Below are 5,978 nucleotides of genomic sequence, written 5' to 3' on the forward strand. Positions count from 1 at the left end.
TTCCATAAAACTGGCCTTTGAAATACTTTTTTCTAACCTAATTCTTAATACCTTTTAAAGCTTTTTAAATTCAGTCCTGGATCAAAATAAAAACATGGAATCATGTCTGTGGGGGTTATTTTTTCTTTGCCCTATGCAGCCTAGATATATCCAGGGGTGTGCACTGTTTGCAAGTGGAAGGGATGGGGTGGTCAGGCAAGAGTGCTGTGAGAGGGGCCTGCCACTGGGGAGCAGTTCCCTCTTTTCTCTATAGAGCCAGGCTGGGACAAAATACTTAACTATATATAAATTTATCGCTATACAAAATAAATACGAATAAGAGACATTAAATATTTACAGGAGAATTGGTATGTAATACCATATACAATAACGTGCAATCAACACAATGCACCACTTTGTTCAGGTAGTAGGCAGTAAACATATATAGGCAATGAAACAGGAAAACCAATATAACCCCTCTTAAGGGGTACCCATAACTATATTAACATCAACAGTATGAAACAAACATCAATCACAAAATATGAGGTGTGCTCAGCACCCCATAAGGTGTTCCCTGGAGTCCTTCCCCTTTAGGACTCGGGATGTGAACACGCTCCCCCACAATGGAGGAGGGTGGAGGCTGCAGACTCTCTTCTCCCAAGGCTGCCTCCCCTGTGGGAACCGCTTGCCCGACAACTCCTGCTCCCACTCCTGCTCTGAAGCAGACAAGGCGCATCCCCTGGTGGCCAGTCTCGCAAGAGCCTCTTTTTGGCAGTGCCTCTGGCTCCTCTCAATGGCCTGGTGCCCTGCTTTGGGCACCCAGGGCACCCAGGGCTCTTCTGCTGGCCTGGAGCAGCATTGTTGCCAGCTCTGGGCCCACCCAACCTCCTGCTAGGGCTTCCCAGATGGCTCTGTGTCCCACTCCAGGCACCAAAAGCTCTGTTGGCTAAGCCAAGTCACACTACCTGGGCTTTGGCTGTCCAGCCTCGCGCCAGGGCTTTCTCTCCTGGTCCCCACTCAAGGCTCCAGGGGCTCTTTCCGCAATGCCAAACCATGCTAGCAGCTTCAGCTGCTCTGCCTCATGCCAGGACCACTGGCCCAAGCCACCCTAAGTGGCTCCCAGGGTCTCGGCTCTGTGCACTGTGGGTGGACCCAAGCAGACTCATGCTGTTCCCAGGGTCTGGGCTCTGTGCACCAATCCGTGCATCACTGGAGCCTCCTGCTGCTTGGATCCCCAAGTGGTGTCTTCAGTGGCTCTCCAGGGTGCTGGCTGTGCCCACTGGGCTGCTCTCAGCTCTTCTGGGACCCACTCTTCTTGAGTTTCTTGTTGCATCAAGCTTTTATTTACACCGGAGGCCCTGCCCCGAAGTCTGCTGGACCTGCAAAGTGCAGTCTTCGATCAGGTTCAGGGGCTCTTTGCCCTGCCCCTCCAAGCCCCTCCCAGCTGTTACCTGATTGGTGGAAATGTTCCACCAATTCAAAATGTCCTTCTCCAACCCTGGCTTGCCATGCAAAAGTGGTGAGGCCACCACACCTAAAATGATAGAGCTTTTTGGGCCACATCCACTTAATAGGCTGCACCTTAAGGCAAGCCAAGAATGCTTCAGGTTAAAGCCATCAGTATCATGAGTAAAAAAAATAGGGAAAAGATGAACAGTGAAGGAAACAACAGAGGAAATAATGGGAGTCTTAATGTCAAATCCATCTTACAGGATTGCAAGATCTATGAGTGTCACTTCTCTTTACAAAATGGGGACCTGTGCAGAATCTGATAACAATATTTGGATGTGGGTTATTTATTTATTAAGCTGGAGAGGAAAATGCTATTACTTGGGAGTACTTATATTCTGGAACAACATAATGGACAATAAAAGGGTTAAAAATAACTGTGGTAGGTTTGACATGGAGAATAATTGAAGAATAGCAGTATCTATATTGAGGTAGCTTGATCCATCCAGAAAAATGAGCTGTGAAGTGTGAGGAGTGTGCTGGGAATGCCAACAGAAACTCTTCAGTTTGAATTGCTGTTCTGCTGTGGGCTTGATGTGTGGCTTTGTGCAAACCACTTTATTTCTCTGCCTCTGGAACATGGCACCATTTGAACACTTGCCTCTGGAACATGGCACAGGGAACATTTTGAGATTTCATTTTTCCCTATTCCTCACTGGGATGAAATCAAGAAGTTCCAAAATTAATTATTTTTTTCTTGGGAGAAGAGAGAGAGCCCTCTGCCCTGGAACTGCCAGGACTTCATTGGCCTAGCTTCTAGTCCCTGCTCTAATTTGGAGCAGGGACCTGGGTCTTAAAGGTCCTGGGCTGGTGTGCTACTGACCAGGCATCAGCTATTCTGGGGTGGGTCTCTCTGTTTTTGACCACAAATTTTATCCTGGACATTAGATCTGTTTTTTAGTGGAAGGTTCATCTAAACTGCTATGGCCCTATAAAGAGTTTGTGTTTTGATGATTGGCATTCTAATGGAAACAAATGTTTTGTTGAAAAATTCCTGACCACCCCCAACCCTTAAGGAAAATTGCTAAAAGTAGTACTAGAAGCGTGGGGGTGGGGATCAGCCATGTTCACTGTGAAATAATAACTTATATTTTTTCTGCTGCCTTAAATCTCAGATGTAATTACATTCACACTTCAGAGCAGAAAGGAGGGCCAAGACCTCATCTCTAAAAGGAACATATTTTTTATTTTCCCAAGACACTTGCTGCAAACATCTACATGGTATGCACATCACTGGCCCTTTTCATTTTAGATTATAATTTTCCAGTTCAGTTTTTTCATGCATTATATGACAGATATGGCAAACTAATTGAATGATTCTTTTGGTGGAGATTTTCATTAAAGTAGGTGATGCCTGCTCAGCTCTTTACAAACTACTTATTCAAGCAACCTCACACCATTACATGAGTACTATAGATGTGGGCTTGCCTTTAAGATTCCATTTAATCAAATTTTCAAAAGACATCGATAAAAGTGCCCATTTCCCATCAGCTAATGTAAAAGTGATTCTACCAACTCCCTTGCACTCGCATAAGAGGATTGTAGGCTGGCTGATGGGCAACTAAGCAATAAGCTGTGATGTACTGCATTAACTACATGTAGATTCCAAGGGAAATGATGGTTACTTTCTTGTGTTTGTGATAATATGGGTAATAATTTGGAGCACTCTGCCCCATAAATCATGTCTGATGTCAACTATGATGAGTTCATTGTTTTATTGTCATTATTGTGAGCTGCAACATAGTAGTACCTTGTATGAGGAAGATTATAATAAGGGGGCACACCCAGATGTCTGGAAACATGCACTTAGTGGCCCCTCAAGGGCTTTGGAGGTGCTGCAAAACACACACAGCACATATCAAAAGTTTCTCCATACTGCTATTTGCAGGCTGGAGACAAATTTAGTTACCAGGAAATCTTGGTATTTGGAAAAAAAAAACACTTAAAAAAAAAAAAAAGCGGGGTGGCACATGTGGCAGCAGTGGGTGCTGCTTGCAACCGGATTGTAACAGGACAAAATAAAACACCCACTACTGGACAGGCTTCATGCACCCAGATTGCTGCCACTGCAATCCTGGGAAGCCTCCAGGACACTAGGTAAGGCTACTGGGGCCAGCCCAGGTGCTGACCCCAGCCTTCCCTTCTCCATATGGGGCAATTTGCCATGTGCCAGACTGTGCATGCAGGGCATTCTCCAGGAACAAGAAGTAGCAGCACAACTATGTGCTACTGTTATTTGTCCCCAGGGAAATGCATGTGTGTGCTTGTGGGGATATGTCCAGAGTGGGTAAAGTGGGTGTAGGTGAGTAACCCTTAATAAAATGTTCTCTGTCTTCTTTCTATTAACCTTTTAGAATCCTGAATATAGTTCTTTACTTCTGATTTTTATGTTTCAGTGGTGTGGTTTTGTGGACAGAACACTGGACTGGGATTCAGGAGATGTGAAGGTTTGTCAACACTGCTCTAGTGTGGTATCAGGGAGCACTGTGCTAAGACATGTTGAGCTTGCTCAACATACACATCCTCCAAACCAGAGCTTATTGCTACATGTATAACACTGTAGTAAGATCCAGGAGTTGATAAAAGCAGGCAAAGCATGCTGCATGTCAATATGGGGTTACTTGACTTCATAATTTAGCATAATTTACCTGCTGCTCACTGCTACGTGAGCCTGGGCCAGTCAAATGATTATACCCTTCATGATAAAATGCTCTGAAATCTATGTATAAGAGCAAGGCATTATTATTACATTTCTGGAAGCCACGTTTGTGCCAATATTTAAAGCTAGGCTCCATAAAGCCTAAGAAAAATATATAGCAGGGAATGAACTGCAATGGCTAGAAGATGAGTGAATAAGTCTTTTCCACATCTTAGTTTTATGAGGTGGACAAAATCCATACTAAAATCCACTGCTCCTTCCCACAGCCCAGCATATATCCAGTACGTGTTTCAGCTGTGGCTGCAGAGATGGAAGAGAGTAGTTATTTTTGTGGACCACACAGTCTTTAATTTTAATTTCCTGTGGTGAGAGGAATAAAAATTCAAGAAAATATTTTGGATTCCAATGATCCATTTGTAATAATGCTAACATATAGCACATATAAGGCCTAAACATCTAAATGCAATGCGTATTGTTTCACAATCGACTGTAATCTCTTTCTCATTGATTGATAAGGTTATAATAACTAGGGAGGAGTGCAGTGGTTAGGCCAATCAGAAATAAAGAGTGAAAGAAAGGTCAAAATGGTGGAGCACTTCACTATATTTCTTGAAAGATGTTGGGTATTAAATGTCAGATGCAATCTTTGTCATGAAAATGGAGTAACAAGGCACTAGTGTAACCCTCATCCTTGAATGATGGGCTTGTCACATTCCCCTAATGTCCTGTTATAAGGGCTCAAATTGAAGAAGAATGCTGCTTGTCTTTGTAAAATATTTAAATAAAGAAAGAAACAAGCTTAGGAAGTAGTGGGGAGGAGGGGGAGTACAGGAAGTGAAGGAAGCAGAACTCGCCTTTAAAATATCTTTTCTACAAGATCTGCCTGTAAGAATGTAATTTGTATTACAGTTAAGCAAGCCCTAGGACTGAAAATGCAAGCTGCATTATGGTTTTATCAAAGGCTTTCAAATCTGTCTCCGTATATGGCTACTCCTAACTCTCCATTGCTGAAAACAGGCACACAGCACACTTTCATGTTGGCCACAAAAACATTTCTGTCACAGAGGTGGAATAAAGAAGACTTCTATTGAAAAGAGAGAGATCTGCTAGCCTATAATAATAAAAACTGCCTCCCAGTCCAAATAGATAACCCTCCTGTAGTTAAACAACACCTGCCTATTGTCAAAATACTTAATTGGAATCCTTTGTCTGTCCCTAAGAATCTTTACAGATAATGTGCCTGATTTTTTTCAATACTCATTACTAATTCAGTCAAATTGTCCACTTTATTTGCACAAGTGTTAATGACTGCACAAGGTTAAGGCAGCAGGGAATCGGGCCCTAGAGCTTTTATATCTGGATTGTAACCTGTTTCAATAGTTTCAAATTGAAATATCTAATCTCATGTTCATACAATGACATGAATATATTTTGGAGTCCCTCGCTTGTCATCTTGCACCTTCTAATCATAGTGCTGTCATTTTGAGTGGTATACCTGCGTGTTCTCCTGACAAAAAAAGCACAGGGACACAATGATAAACTTCTGCTTTGAAACCTAAATTTGCAGAAGTGTATTAAAAAGATGCTTTCCTTTCCTACCTACCGGTAGCATAGGCTACATGCCAGTAGATGCTTGTACTCTATAGAAATCAGTTAATTAAGTTTGCATTTCATTTCAAAGGATCATTTGAAATGAACCTCCCCAGATTTTGATGATCCTTGACGCTTTGTTCATGCCACAAAATTGTCCCATCACTGCCAAAACAGAGTAGTTGCAGCTGAAGTTGTGTTGAATATGATTTAGCTGCAGGTATAGAAAAAGAGTGACTGA

General features: G+C 42.7%; 1 long non-coding RNA gene across 1 annotated transcript in view; it reads right to left on the reverse strand.

The window, feature by feature from the left end:
• LOC109316083 overlaps window positions 1–5,453 on the reverse strand; it is a 13,178-nt gene extending 7,725 nt beyond the window's left edge. Inside the window, exons 1-2 of the long non-coding RNA XR_002102673.1 lie at window positions 5,444–5,453; window positions 268–273 (exon numbers count right to left, since the gene is read on the reverse strand). This is a non-coding gene — a long non-coding RNA (uncharacterized LOC109316083). The remainder of the gene's footprint in view (window positions 1–267; window positions 274–5,443) is intronic.
• Window positions 5,454–5,978: the final 525 nt, after the last annotated feature.

The sequence above is a fragment of the Crocodylus porosus genome, unplaced genomic scaffold (genome assembly GCF_001723895.1).
Source record: "Crocodylus porosus isolate Cpor-Errol unplaced genomic scaffold, CroPor_comp1, whole genome shotgun sequence".
Taxonomy (NCBI): Eukaryota; Metazoa; Chordata; order Crocodylia; family Crocodylidae; genus Crocodylus; species Crocodylus porosus.